Raw genomic sequence first — 15032 nt, forward strand, 5'->3', positions numbered from 1 at the left:
GGTAGCACCTCCCGGCGTACGGCAGCCGAAGTGGCTCAAACCTCCCCGCGTCTCTAGCCGCTGCCCCAGCGCCGCTGCCCAAGGGCTGTGGAGGCGCCGGGAGAGCGGCCCGCGGTGTAGCCGGCAGGGCCGGGCCGGGCCGGGCCGGGCCGAGCCAGCGGTACGATCGCGAGCGGCGGGCGCTGAGGGGCCGGCGGCGGCGCAGGGCCCGGGGCTGGGCTGGGCGGGACGCTGTCGCCTGTTGTGGGCGCGGGTGGGCGCAGGCCGCCGTCTGAGCGGGGCCGCGCGGTTGCCCGCGGGTGTGTGGTGCGTGTTCGCGGTAATAAAGTGTGAGGCGCTTCCTGAATGTCAGAGGGCTGGGTCCGTGCTCCTGTGCGTGTTTGGCGAGAGCTGTCATTCACCCACGAGAACAGCAGAAGCTGGCCTTCGCCGCGCCGACTACGAATCAGCCGAGTCCCTGGAGCTCCGAAACATGCCCGTGTCGGAGCTCGGCTGCCAGGGTAAATAATTACCGATGCTTTCGTAGTATTGCATGCTGGGCCGGTCCTCGTGCCCCTCGTCTGCCTCTTCTGCGTGGGCTGCAGCCAGCTGAAAGGAGATCTAACCGCTTTAATTAGTTTGTCAATTGAGAAATACATACTGGAGAAGTAGTCATGTGGCTCCACTGACACGTACAGATTCCTGCAGGAATTCGCAAGCATGCGCAGGCATAATCTTTATCCAGGTATGTATGCGTATATGGAACTATAATTTTACACAACCTACAATAATGCATAAAATGAAGAATATTAGTATTTCACTGCCTCTCATGATTCTTGTTTTTATTCATTCTGATACTTTAGCTTTTTATTTCAGTAAGAAGTGTGGAGCAGCAGATCAGCACTCTTTTAATCTCTGTCAGCGTCCGGTCTTTGTTGGGGAGATTGTGATGATTCAGCCATTGGACTAATCTCAGATGAGATGTGTGTTTGCTAGAAAGAGTAAGATATTACATTTTATGATTAGGAAGCAGTCAAGTTTGTTCATCATTGTCCTTAAATTACCTGCCAGGGAGCAAGGCCCTGCTTTCGGCCTACGAATCAGGATCAATGAACTCTAGAACTTTTTGGAGTGGTTTGACACCATTGCTTTATGGGGTGACTTGTCAAGCATATGAAACATGACAGCTGTGCACTTGTACCTCAAGTGCACAAACACAACAGATAAAACACATTGCAATTCTGCATCTGTCTGCCATGGTTTCTCTGGCTGTTTTTTTTTTCCTCTTGTTGATTCTGAACAAGTTGGACTTTTTGTATCCCTACCAGCCTTGGAAGTTGAACGTTTCTTTCTCATTTTTAACAAAAATTTGTGCCGGTCATGGATTCCAGTGGTTATTGCAAAATTTACAAGTAAAAGATATACTTTCTAGCTACCCTTTGCCATTTTAGGATCTGAAGTAAAGTGAATCTTTCTGATTCGTGTCTCACAGTTCTACAAATTATGTTTTGTTTTTCTTTACATCAGCGCAACATGTAATTTTGCAGTTGTTTTAAGTACGGACTATTAAAAACAGTGTTACCATGGTAAGATCTTCCACCCAAGTGGGGAACCTCACAAAAAATATCTCCCTGCTTAATCATTGTTGACATTTGGAAACAACAAGGTTTTAATTAATAGTTCTTTTGATGATGCATGAGTTTCAAAAATTCATTTGGCTTTCCACTTAATTAGCTACACACAGCTAATAATTAGGGACAATAGAGGTGCAAGTCTCTAAATTACAGAAGAAAGAGGAGGAAAGCACCACAGTCCTTTTTCAGAAAATAAACTACTATGTTAAAACAAGACAGTAAGTTCTATAGGCAATTTAAATAATTTAATTTTGTCTGTGGTGATCTTTCCCCTCTTGTACTTTCTTCAGTGAAAATAATGTCATTGATGTAGAATGTATCCCAGGTTGCTACAGGGCGTGTAGCTAGCAGTTGTTTTATTTTTTTAGGATTATTTATAAGGATTTTTTTCCCAAGACTTTTTTATATCTTCCCTTTGCTCTCATTTTTCCTACCATAAGAAGTGTTAAAGAACTGCTTTTTATTAGGCATTTTATTCAGAGAAACAATCCTGGGGTCTCAGCAGCAGAGAGTGATATAAAAAACTTCAACTTATTTTCTCCTTTTTGTGTTGTTTCTGCTGTATGTACATACTTCTCCTTCTTATGTAGAGTTCTTCTGTAAGGCTATTTGTGAAATTCATGAGAAATTGACCTAAAACCAGTAAAGTTGGAAGGGTGTTTTTTTGCTAGGCCGGTCATTTAAAAACAAGAGGAAAAATAAGAGTGATGCATACAGGGAAATACCTGTTTTTTTGACTAGAAAACTGACAGTCTGACAGTTCCTTGGATGCAAAGCAAAGATCCTGACTTTCAAGGAGTCTAAAAAGCTAACCAGCGAGTTTGCCTCATAAACTCCTAGAAGAAGTGCTGGAAGTCGTCTTACTCATTGGGAATTCTGCTTGAATAAGGAACATAGCTTTCAAGTAGTATCCACAGCAGATTGCAAGGCTTGAGAGAAGAGTCAGAGTTTGGTAAGACTGGTTAAAATAAGTATTTAAAGATTGAAGCAACAGTCTGCAACCTAGTTGCCATAAAGTTTTGCAGATTTTTTTTTCCCTTTGTGAAAATTGAGTAGAGCCCATGAAGATCCCATTTGCAGTATAACACTGCTAATTATGTCTTTTCTCAGTAGGACATAGGTGTACTTGTGTTTTTTCATCATGGTAACTTCCTGCTCACTTGATACAATGTTCTGGACCAGGGAGACTTCAGTCCAAGAATTCCAAGAGTCATGGGGCAAGCAGGTTGCTCTCTACTCATTCAACTGTGTTGCTTGCTTGGTGATCGATTCCCATCTGTCAAGTGCCTTGAGAATATTTCATCTCAGCATCAGACATGCTTGTGAAAGTTAATAAGAAAAAGTAGTAACTCTCCCAAAGTTTAGCACATCATGGTCACATTAGCTAAATAATGTGAAGCAGGTGAAGTATAGGACTTCTGGGAGGAAGGCAATGGCTAGTGCTGGATACTGTTCTCCAGTTTGTAAAATTAATAATACTGCAAGTGAACGTGTGACCTGCTTGTTTGGGAGGAAGCAGTGCACTTGCCCTGAAAAGTCATTTGACAGAAAGTGATGCAAGTGCAGTAATTACAAGGGTGTCTCTGGTACCTCTGCTACTGATGCAGGAAGTTAGCTTTGAACTTCTTTACTGAAGGAGAAATAAACCACACTCATTCTAAATAATTGATCACTGTTGTCCAAAAAAAACCTCTGAAACTCTTGAATAGGAAAAAATAGGTCTTTATAAAATGGTACAGTATTTTTTCTATTTACCGCTTGTGAAACAACGTTCCGAAGAAAAACCTGCTGCTCTCCGTTTTATATGTGAATATTCTCTGCGGAAGCTTACTAGTACATCTGATGCATGTCTCCTTTGAAACTTACGCTGGTGAGTACTAAATTGAATTGAGGAAAGCTCGCTCTTTTTGTGTTTCAGTTTATTTTGTCTCCAGTAGGAAAGAAATGAAATACAGGCAGCTTTGGCTATCTGATGGTCATTCACTTTCTGACATTTCACTTTTAAGTGAAATAACTTTAACTCTTAGAAGAGTCTTTCCATGCAGCTGCAATACACCTTATATTCATGAGGTCTTAATTGGCATTTTGAATAACTACTTTTTCTTCTTCTAATTATGAATTCTAAAAGTAGACCTATGAACAAGAGTGATTGTACTGTTGTTTTCTTAAATGAGGTCGTTTTGCCTTGTTTTGGCTTAGAGTGCAGCTCCACAAACAGTTGCAGCAACACAATGAGGGCTAAACTAGCAAAATGGTTGGAGGAGTTGGGTGAGGGAAAGGGTAGGAACCTCTTAGTCAGTCTTTGCTGCTGGAAAATTTGTAAGGTGGAACCATTTATTGTGTTAAACCTCAGTCATGTATTAAATGTATCTAAATATTCTTCTTAATTTCTGCACAATAATTTCATAAGAGAAGTGATTTGAAAAACAAAATACGCTATATAAGTAAACTTGATTTTCTGCAGAAAACAAATATTTCTTTTTATGTGCTTCCAGTGTTTTTAGAAACATAAAGAGCAGTGATACTACGTTCTTTGATTAGCGAAAACCTGAAGAATTCTGACTGGGTTTCTAACGATTCTTCTTTAATATTAGAAATTCAAGCTGTGTCTGGGAGGCTTTAGAACAGTAGCAACATCGTAAGTGTTGTTAAAAGTTCTGCTGTTGGGAAGGAAAGGGATTTTTAATTAAATCAGTGGACTAGACCATTGGGGATCAACTGGGGGCAAGATGAAGCAGGCAGCTGATAAATATATAAGCTACTGGTTTATCTCACTCAATGGCAGAACTAGGATGTTATCAGAGCCAGTCTGTGGCAAAATTTGTCCCTTTTAGCAGCAGTTACTTTCAATTACTTTGGGCTAAGTGCAGTTTTACTTTCTTGTGAGTCATTACAATTATAGGACTGTAATTTTAGAAGTCCTGATTTGTATCTATAATCAATAACATCTATAATATTTATGTTAACAGTACAGTTAGTGCTGTGCTTCCTGGTATAACAATGCTTCTCATATATATTTAAGATGACTCTCATTTGTTTAGATACAAAGATACAGCATTTGCAAACACTTAAACACTGCTTGTCCTAAATAGCCAAAAAGATGGAACCAAATCTCCCAAATAATGAGATTTATTCTCTATTAAAATTGAATTATTTCTCCCACTCACGTTTGCCATTCTTTACACTTGAATTTCCAGTGGTGTGCTGTGGTGTCTAACTCTGCCGTCAGTGAGAGACAACAAAGTGGTTGTGAGTTTACACCAACTCAGTGAATAAGGTCCCTTCCAACCCAAACCATTCTATGATTCTATGAATAAGGTGTCCTTCCCTCCCACTATTTAAAGATTTCCCTCTTTCTGGCAATGATAAATTCTCTGTATATAGTCTTTGGAAGTGGGGGAGGAGGGAGGAGGTTGTTTTTAGAAATCTGTCTGGATCTAAATACCATGTGCGAATTTAGAATCAAAGTAGCAGTTCGTAGGGAAAATGTTTTTCTCTAACAGGCATGAGCCACACTGCTAGCAGATGTTTCTTTAACCTACTGTGTCTGACAGCGTGGCTAGAGAGCCGGTGCGCGTAGCTTTGATGACACGAGGTTTGGTAACCGTTTGGGTGCATTCCGAGTGTGATTTTATGAAGCAAGAACATGTGTCGTAGATGGCACCAAAATTACATACCGCAACTTGCTCTAATTACTGGGCAGCATGTTTAGGGAGCAGTCCCTGTAACATAATGTAAACTAATGTTCTTCTATCTATTAAAAAAGCCAGGAGAAAGACACTACTGTTTCACCTCCTAAAAGTACTGAGTGTCCTGGAGGTCACTGGGTGCCTCTGGCCACTCAGCCTGTAAAAATGAGGCCTTTTTTTAAAATACTCCTAAAAATAGATTTGGAGTCGATCTAAAATATATCTTCAAATCTGTTTATAATGTCAAATGAAATTTGCAGGGTACTTGGGGTTTAGGATGTAGGGTTCTTTACATATTCACTGCTGCTTTTTGACTGAGGTTTTCCTGAACTTCCCAAGGATCTGTAAGGAGGATGGGGAGAAATGCACATTTGTTTAGCCTTTCCTGGATTCCTGCTATCAGAAAACTGGCCATTGCTTGTGTAGGGAGATAGCCTGGTCTCATCTATCAGCTGCTGCCATCACAGGTCATCTTCTAGATTTCAGTACTCAGCCCTCAGCATTCTTAGTCTTGAGAAAAAGGCCTCTCACCCTTCTACGTTCTCTCCATCCTCTCCTTATAAGCATACAAAATGCATCAGAACTGATGCCCTCCACTGTAAAGACAGGTTCCTGCATTGAAAGTGAGGACAGTTTTCTGAGCTGTTCAGGTTTCTGAAGGTCTAACATTGAATTAATGACATGCTGGAGTCGGAAAGAACTGGCCATATTAAAAGAGAAGAGATGATGTGTTCTGGTTTTGCTCTACACTGTCTTTCATTTTCTTTTCCTCCCATTTTCCTTGTGTCTTTTCTCTATGCAGTTGTATTTAAAAATATGTCCTTTATTGACTGTTGTTTGGGGGATGCTGCCAGGTATGGCTGTAGGTTTGGGGATTTGACCAAATCCTATTAAAGTCAATTGAATGTAATGACTCCACTGGCTCTCAATGGAGATAGGTTGAATTCTTTGTAGAGTTTGCAAGGGCTGGCCAAGTTATCTCAGCATGTTAATTTCTGTACGTTTGTGTATAATTCTTGCAAGACAAAATATTAGAATTTTGAAATCTGAAATTCCTTCTATTGCTTCTATCTGTTTAGTTAAAAATATGCAAGATGTCAAGCACAGCAAACCATGTTAACAAAAAGTTCTGACAGTTGAAAGTCCAGCTACAGCCAATATAACTTGCCTTCTGCACTACATTTTAACAGTCTTTAATTGCGTGATAACATAAAATTTAAAACCAGATACCCCTCACTTACATTTTTTTCATCAACCACGGGTGACATGTAACACTGTTCTCTCTATGCTTGACAGTACAAGAAGAGAATGTCCTTGCCTATATTACAGATTAAATGAATATTAGGAAATTATACACCATTTGCATTAGTTATTGTGAATTTAATGCATTGTTAAGGTGTCAAGAGAGTTGGTTGATTCCTGTTGTTGTGAATTAAACAGTGATAATGAGACAATTGCTTAGAGTTAAGTTATGGTATTAATTATTTTGCTGACTGATGATTCATGTATTACTGAAAAGAAAAAATGCATGCAGAAACACTCATGAGTTTTCATGGCAGCTTCTGATTTACTAACGCTGACCAAAGGCAAATAAATAATAGAAATCATTTCCAAATAGAAATCTTACAAGTGATTTCATATTCTTTTTAGAATACTTTGAAGACAAACTATGTTGTCTTTTTGATTGTACCTTTGTGTTTGAGGACTGGTACAATTGTAAATACAAGCAATTCTTAAGTAGATAATAGTCAAGCCAAGAATTTGTATAAGCCTCAATTATTATTATTATTTAAAAAAAAATCTGATCATTATTTTTTAAAAAATCTGATTGAGAAACTCTTTGTAAGGTAAACTGCAATCACCTTTAAAGAGTACTGTACACACACAGAAAAAAAAAATTTTGTTCAAAGTGAAACTGAAGAGTTACTGCTGTAGCCTTCTTACCCTCTCTTTGTTGTGTATTTTTATAGTTAAGAATCAGATCACGAGAAACCTTGATTCCTGTAACTTCCACAGTGGTGATGGGGGGGATGAAGTACTGTGTTCTCGTCCAGATGTTTTTTTTTATTGTTACAACATGTAGGAATCCTTTGGGACAGGCGCTATGCAAAAGTCGAATGAAAAGACTGTCCCTGTTTTAAGGACATTTATTGAAATATGTATTTTTTTAAAGAAAGATTAATTACACAAGGTGCAGAGCATTACCTGCTCCAGCACCTGGCTTCATGTATTTTTTCCTAGGGTAACTTGACATATAAGAGTTTGTTCAGTGCCCAGGTGGCCTGTATACACGAGCATCAAATTTGCTGAATTCTGAACATCATGGGCTTGCTGTGTGGTATCCAGTGAGTCAGAGATGTCCAGTCTAACACTCCATGCATATGTGTGGAGTACAGTATGTCCGGGACACATCTGACTTGTGCACTGCAGAACATGGCATTGGACTAAAACATCTTGTTCTGCATATGTGCAGGTACTGTTGCCCAAGATACCTTGAATCTGAAAGTTCCCACTTTCAGTGGGGAGATTCCTGTTTTCACTGGGGCATAATTTCCACGTAGAGAAAGAGAACGTCACCAGAGGAACTCCAGATGTGTAATATCCATTATTCAGCAAATCAAATGAACAGGTGCTGAAATGTTGGCTTTTTAAGCAATCCCAGTAGAATTATTACAGCGAAATGTGTATGGGTACAACAAAATAAAAGTAAGCGTGCAACACTGGAAAAAACCCCGACAAACCAAGATGATGTAATTAGTGTATATTACAATGCATTTTCCTGCAATTTATTCAATTACACAATATATTTGGTGCAATTCACAAAGAGACTTTTCAAAGCTGTTTGTAATGTTTGCATGATACATTTTTATAGTGAAACTCTTCCACCTTAGCATTTTTTCCTATATATCACATATACAATTAGGATTACTTTTGTATTTTTCTTTATTTTTAATTCTCCTTGGGTTTTATATTTTTTTTTTCCTAATATTTGTAGATACTTGAGTACGTCAATCAGAGTGAGTGTTGCTCATCAGCAAAAATGTATATAGTGTTGAATAGTGTTGTTAGAAGTAGAAACCTAAAAAAAATCCTCACTTGATCTGAAAGGCAAGCTTTAGTTCTGTGTTTTAGCACTGATGTATTTAAATGTACTGTTTCTTCTCTTTTTATATCTGTCTTAGAACTGCTGTCTTAGATCTTAGGTTTGGAAGTTACAGTAGAGAGTATGATCTCCTTCATATGACTAGAATTGCACAGAGGCACAGAAATCTGCCTGTATGAAATAACATGCAGATCAAGGCTTTAGAGAGGGGGAAATAAGTAGGCCTGCTGATATCAATAGAAACTAAGAATTAAACTCTAGGTAAGAAGCTAGAATAGTGCCAATACAAAATTTGCAAATAATTACAATATTAACAAGTAGTACTGCTAGAAGCAGGGTCTTTGCTAAAAGACGTTATTGGCAATAAAATAAAAATTAATAGTGCTTTCTGGGGCTCCTAAACTGACAAAATTAAGACATAAAGTATATTTCCTTTTAAAACAATGTATTACACCACTTTAATATCTACCCCAAAATATGAAATTAAAAAGGTGTAATATTTAAGAAATATCAATTTAAAAATCATGTTGTTTTCTGAAAAATATATCATTATTACAAGTATTATTGAGTACTCTATTTGAAACATATGTGAAAAACAATTTTTTGTTTTCTTATTTAGGGTTTTTTTGATGGATTTCAACAGCATTTAGACATATATAATGTGAGTGTGCACGAGGTTTCATTGTTTCCTTGTGCCACTAAATCATTTTCCTTCCTTATTTCCTCAAGGCTTTCACAGGTCAACAGAGGATGGAAAAATCACTAAAAATGATAGACAAATTTTTGCAAAATCTTAAAAATTGACAGACGCTCAGAGGAAACTTTATTGTCTGAAGAAACTACTTAACCTTTTCAGGTGAATATATCTGCCATTAAAATACCTTAATAAACCATTCTTTCTGCACTGTGGTGCATGCTGAAAGAGGCTGGGCAGCTGCTATGGCATGTGCCAAAGTTTATATCTAAGTGAGGCTTAGAAGCTATCTTTAGCGTACAGATAAGTGATACTATCCGAAGCGTGTGCTTGGTCTTTTTACCTGGTGTGCTGCTCCTGAAAACCTGATGCTATCATGTAAAACAAAATACCTAGTATCAACAAGCACTGTTTTGTTCTGTACTTGAATTATGATGATTTTAATTAACAGTCTGAATATTAAAAAAAAGCATTGCTTTCTGACCCTTTGCATGTTGAATTGTTGGGAAATAATTTGTTTGTTTTTAGCACTGCTTGGCACCAATTTCATGCTTTTCAATTGTATGCCATTACAAAGTACATCTTCTTTCATTTTCTGCTGTTCTGACATCATCAAATTCTAGTCACTACCCCATTCTACAGTGCTCTTGTTGCTAAGAGCCTTGACTTGCACAAGGCAAAAGGAAATATGTGCATGTGAAGAAAAGAATCTGGTATTATTTCAAGCTTCCTCCTGCTGTCTCTGGTGTGCTCCAGCTCGGAGATTAGGGAACCGAGAAGTCATGTTAATCTCGGAGCTCTCTGGTTTAAGCCTTTGGGAATGGAATGCTTTCTAGACCCTCCGTTTGCTGATCCCAAAGATGCACCCAGGTGCAGCTTTGTTTATTAAAGAGCCAAGGACACATTTAACAAAGCTGCAGTACTGCCTCCGTTATAGTCCTTTGTGTGGGCACATTGGAGGAGACAGAAAATGCACGGAGGAATGCGAGGTGGACAATGAAGGAAGCCAGGAGAGAATGACCGTGGGGAGGAAGAAAATAAAGTGACAGAAGAGGAAAAGGTGACAAGAAAATAGAGTTTAAAGTGGGAGGGGGAAAAAGAGGAGACAGAATGACCTGGAAAAGAAAAAAAGAGGTGGTGTTCCTGCGAGTTCTGTGCATCATATTCAGCACATCTGTCTTAGTGCGGTTTGATGTTTTGTCGTAATGCTTACATGGTGCATCTGGGTAGCAGTTTGTAATGCAGCATAATAAACTCACAATGTGCTGTTTTACAGGTCCTCAATAGCTTCTGGATGGTTATAATCAGGACAATAATACCAATAGAGAGGGAAATGCTGCAGGTGAGGTGCAACTGGATGAAAGAGACAGCGTGCGATGAGAGATAAATTGAGAAGAGAAGACAGAAAAACTGGAAGAAAACTGAAGAAGGGAGGCTGAGATACAGGAGGAGGTTAGTGACCAGACAGCTTTCCAGAAACAAGCCTTTGTTCCATTACCGAGAGTAAGTGCTACTGGCAGAAATGCTATTTCGGATGGAGAGGTGACAGGAGCGAGGAAAGCTAAACTAACCGATCTAAGATGGAAAAGAGAGGTGTGTTTAGAGGAAGTAAACTAAAGCAGGAGAAAGTGAAGGTATTGTTTAGTACACTGATACTTAAAAATGTGACAGGATACGTTACAGTGACCTATGCTGAAAAGGTAAGACTCATATTCTGTAGCACGCAATCTGAGTAGGTATAACGCAATATGCATCCACACGCAAAACGTGTCTGCTGTTTGGAAAATGAAGATAACAGTTTTCCTTCAGGGAAGCATACAGCTCAGCAACTGTTAACTGGGTTCATGCTGGGTGTTTGAAAAAAAAACAAAGCACGCAGATTCAGTTGGTTTTTTCTATGCAAATTTTTTGGGGGGAGGGAGGATTTTTTATAAATGGAATCTTTTTTTTTCCTTTTCCAGTCACCATTTCCCTTCTATTTTTCAGCTTTTTTGGCTAAAACCAAATTCAGATCCTTTCTTTTCAGTCTCCTCTTTTCAGTCTTGGGCTTTCTGAATTAAACGCTGCAATATTAGCTGCGTACAGTTACTGTGATTGGACTCCATGGGTGGCCTGAGCAATTTTCAGACAATGGAGCTGGTTCTTTTCTCACTCACACCAGTGTAACTTGCTGGCTTCAGTGGAGTTACTCTTGATTCACAGTGTTGTGAAAGGAGAATTGTGCTTGCTCTTTCATATGTTCTTTCATCTCCATGATATTTTTGCTTACATGTATAATTGATTTTCTGGGAATATCTCCTGCTGCTGACAGGTAGACCTAGGAACTTCCTAAGATGGAAATAAATTTAAGCATTTTTTAGGTCACTGAGTTCAATCCACTGCTGCTACAACACCATGTTATATAATTTCTTTCATAAACTGATCAGGCTTTAAATATTCATTAAGACTCTATCCTTACTACAAGTGGTAAATTCAGACAGAAAGGTTAGTTACGTCCTGTGTAAGTTCAAAACCACAACTGAAATAATTTTCAAATGCTTTAGAAGTATTTTCCTTTCTCACGTATGCCTCACTTTTCAGTACAGCAGCCATGATAAAGGCTTCATTCTTGGCAGAGGTAGGCTCAGTTGTGAGAAAGCATGGTTCTGAAATGCCAGGAGTACTTAGGAAAGGTACTGTGTAGTTTTCTATTCATGGTCACATCCCTCTCACAGGTTTTAGTGGGAGTTACAAGCAGTCATCTGACCACAAATTTTTACCATACCTGAAGTGCCACCCTGAAAGTCAACTACAGAAGGAGAAGAGTATGGAACAGGTGTGTACAACTTGGCTGAGGATGGATTACTGCAGACTCCAACTTACTTATGTTGGGCTACCTTCTCTTTACCACCCTGTCTTAGCAGACCCCTTCCACTTCAGCAGAATTTGTTCCTCATTTGTGGAATTCCTGGGCCTAATTGGCATGACACTGTAAATCATCAATATAACCAAGAGGTTTAATTGTAATTAAAGCATAGATGAAAGGCAGAGCTCAATTTTTCTATTACATAGTGTAAATACGATGATTCAGCTGAAGCCAACAGAATTATCCTGTTTATCTATGCATGCTACTGTGGTACCTACATGTCCTCCCTACCTTCTGTATGGTCTTTCAGCATATGTGCCCTCTGTCGACATGGAATATAATTTTATTTTTCACCCTGTGTTCCTAAATCTCTGTTCTACACCTCACCTTAGCAAGCCCATTGCCCGTACTTCCCTTCCCTGCTGAAACTTAGCTTCAGAAGTTGCATTTGTTACTGGGGAACTTCTTGACAGCTACCGTTTAGCAGTGGCAACTTTGGTTTGCAGCTGCTGGAACATGGTGGCTGCACATCACAAGGGAGTGAGGAAGACGTGTATTAGTGATGAAAGTTGTGTAAAGTTGTGATAGCAACCAGTTGGCTGTGATACTACTCTGGTGACTGTTTATCCCACCCTTTGGCTACTGTATTTCTGATGCAGAAATAGGTGCACAAGTTGCATCAGGCAAGTACAGTAAGCCTCATACTTTTAGGACTTACTGGAAATGCTGAAAGTAATTGTGTGGTAAGTTCATGCAACACTTTGTAGGAGTGGTAGAGTACTCTCTTGATTTTGTTGGAATTGCTTTGCACATGCAATACAGGCCTAGTGTGTTTGCTCTGAGGATCACTTTGGGATTGGTGGACATGGGACATCCGATGTGAGGCTGCTGCACATATGCAGTAACATCCAACCTGATGAGATTATTAGATAGCAACAATCCCAGATATACAGGCAGTTCTCAAAATCTTCCTGGAGAACGTTTCTCGTTGGAAAAGATGACAGACAACCAACCTACTGCAACGCCTTCATGCCCCCATAGCCAGTTCTCTTTTATCTGCAAATTCTCTTGAATCAAAAAGCTGATGTATCCTGCTGCATGCTTACATGGAGAGCAGTTGCCAGCCAGGAATCCTCGGTGCATCGCCATTCTCAGCTTTACAGCCAGCAGGGCTCAACCCAGCACCTGTTGTTGGGCTGTTGAAAGATGGCATTGCCTCTGGTCATGATCTGCTGCGTGCTCGACAACGTGCTGATCGTGGGACAAGGTGAGAGCAGTGAGGCAGGTCAAACTAGTTTCTTTCACCCACGTAGCACACTGGGCTGAAGGAATTGTTTAGTAGGCTGGGTGCTACACAGGCCTGATGCAGAGGTTTGGGGAGAGTCTGGTTTGTCTTCTCCTAGGTGCTTCCTAACCTGTAAGTGCATAATGGTGATGGGTTATTTTGAGACTTAGAGCTCTGATAGGTGGTTTCTGGCAGAGTTATCTGTTCAGTTTAAGACATTGCCACTCTCAACTGTCTGCTTTACCCTGCTAGTAGGTATTACCACACTCTTATGGTGGAGACTCCAGGTCACAGGCTGGCATATTAAAAAGCTACCTACTTTCACTATTGTGCTCTAGTAGAATGATCGTGACCTCAGGCAGTTGGGAGAAATAAATCTTAAAACAAGGCAGCTAAATCTGCCAGAGCTGCTTGTTCAGAGCCTTTGGTTCTTAACCATGAGTGGAAAGAGTCCTTGCCTGTAGGCCTGAGGCCAACCATTCCTGCCTTCACTGCCATTGCAAATCCTCTATCACCCCAGAAGTCCACTGCTTGTCCATATGGAAGACTGTTGTCATAGTAGTTACAACTTAAGAGGGCAAGGAGTATGTATACAGAAACTTCAAAGTCAGTGATATTGGGTTAAGCAAAAAGTGAGGACTGTTTGTCGGAAGGTGAATTATTGAAGAAAATATTGTCTTAGAACTTTTCTAGTTTATGTCATCTTGAAAGTGGTTTATGATCCTACCATGCAGTTCTTAGGTTTTAGTGGCTGTTCTGTTTCACTAAACACTGTAGACATAATAGAAAATAAGTTGAAATCTTCCTTTATATGAGGAATAAAATGATATGACATGAAAGTAAAAGATGAGTTTTTTATCCCAATTTCACTGAGAAATTGTATTGATATGATATTGCTGTCTTTATTTGTCCATCTGTTTGTTTCTGAAATGGAAGAAGATTGGAAGCAGGAATGGGATCTCCTCCTGCACTCAGCTGAGAGTGTCTTGTCATTTAAAAGCTGGTCAACCGTAAGACGCAAATTCCATAGGAAGTCAAACTTCAGTAGTTCTGACGCTTACACAAACACTTATCTGGCAGTTGATGTATGTTCAGCAATGGATTAAGCTGAGATGGCTTGAAACAGTTACAGGTGCTGGCGGTGTGCCCTACCCACCTCCTACAGGTTACCGTTTCTACAGCAGGGATGGCTCAATGCCTCGTTAATCAGTACCCGAGTTTCTGCATTTCGCAGATTGGCATATTAAGGGAAGCCAACATCAGTTTCTGTTCAGGCTTAAGCCATAGCATTCCTGCTGTGGAGACATCTTGCAAGAGAGATTAGTGTACACAGTTGGGGTAGATGATTTCTTTGTCAGCCGCAGCTTAATCTGGTGTGATATAGGTATGAATACCTTCAACATTATGTTCTTTGAGAGAGGAGAATTTTTGAATTATTGATCTGAAAGGTCAGGAATCCTTGAAATGGAAAGTTGAGGTGGTTTAGGATGCGTATGGTCATAGAAGCATGCCAAGTGGAACAGAGTCCTGACCATTACGCTTTCTAGTTGGTAAAAAACTAAGTCCATTCATCATCATCATATTTAATTTTGTCATCATAATTTTGCTTCTTTTTGAGTTTTACATACTATACAACATTTCAAAAATGTAAAATGAAAAATAATTTCACAAAAATCAGAGCGTTTAATTTCAAAAATAGCAAGTGTCTGCAATACCTGTTCTCTGTATGGCAGGTGCGTTACCTACGACCCTGTGCTGTACAGTGCTATTCAGGAATGCGTAAATGGATTCCTAGGGCACAAA

General features: G+C 39.6%; 1 protein-coding gene across 4 annotated transcripts in view; it reads left to right on the forward strand.

Moving 5' to 3' along the window:
* Positions 1-185: 185 nt before the first annotated feature.
* The window catches only part of TLCD4 (TLC domain containing 4), a 45602-nt gene continuing 30755 nt past the window's right edge, over positions 186-15032 (forward strand). The window contains exons 1-7 of one of the 4 annotated variants that reach the window (XM_075156341.1): positions 186-724; positions 843-980; positions 2355-3483; positions 4109-4251; positions 9135-9261; positions 10376-10551; positions 11814-11914. The gene's annotated coding sequence lies outside the window, so the exon portion shown is untranslated. The remainder of the gene's footprint in view (positions 725-842; positions 981-2354; positions 3484-4108; positions 4252-9134; positions 9262-10375; positions 10552-11813; positions 11915-15032) is intronic. The other 3 variants (XM_075156342.1, XM_075156344.1, XM_075156345.1) reach the window with 3 other exon arrangements.

Source organism: Calonectris borealis, chromosome 8 (assembly GCF_964195595.1).
Source record: "Calonectris borealis chromosome 8, bCalBor7.hap1.2, whole genome shotgun sequence".
Classification (NCBI taxonomy): Eukaryota; Metazoa; Chordata; class Aves; order Procellariiformes; family Procellariidae; genus Calonectris; species Calonectris borealis.